Source organism: Belonocnema kinseyi, chromosome 3 (assembly GCF_010883055.1).
Source record: "Belonocnema kinseyi isolate 2016_QV_RU_SX_M_011 chromosome 3, B_treatae_v1, whole genome shotgun sequence".
In the NCBI taxonomy this organism is placed as follows: Eukaryota; Metazoa; Arthropoda; class Insecta; order Hymenoptera; family Cynipidae; genus Belonocnema; species Belonocnema kinseyi.
Window position 1 is genome coordinate 108,579,935 of NC_046659.1, and position 270 is coordinate 108,580,204.

Consider the following 270-nt stretch of genomic DNA (forward strand, 5'->3'; position numbering starts at 1 on the left):
CGAATACAAATCTGGCGTCCTTTGACTTTTATCTCGTCAGGTTCAGGGTCATTGGAAGGTCAAATCGAGAGAAAACGGTTTAAAAATAAAAAAAATACGTTATAGGTTTTTGGAGTTGCTAATTATGAATCTGGCATCCGTTGAACTCTATCGCTTCAGGTTCAAGGTCATTTGAAGGTCATTTGAAGGTCAAATCGAGAAAAACTGGTAAAAAAATAAAAAAAATATATGTTATAGGTTTTTGGGGTCGCTGATTACAAACCTGGTGTC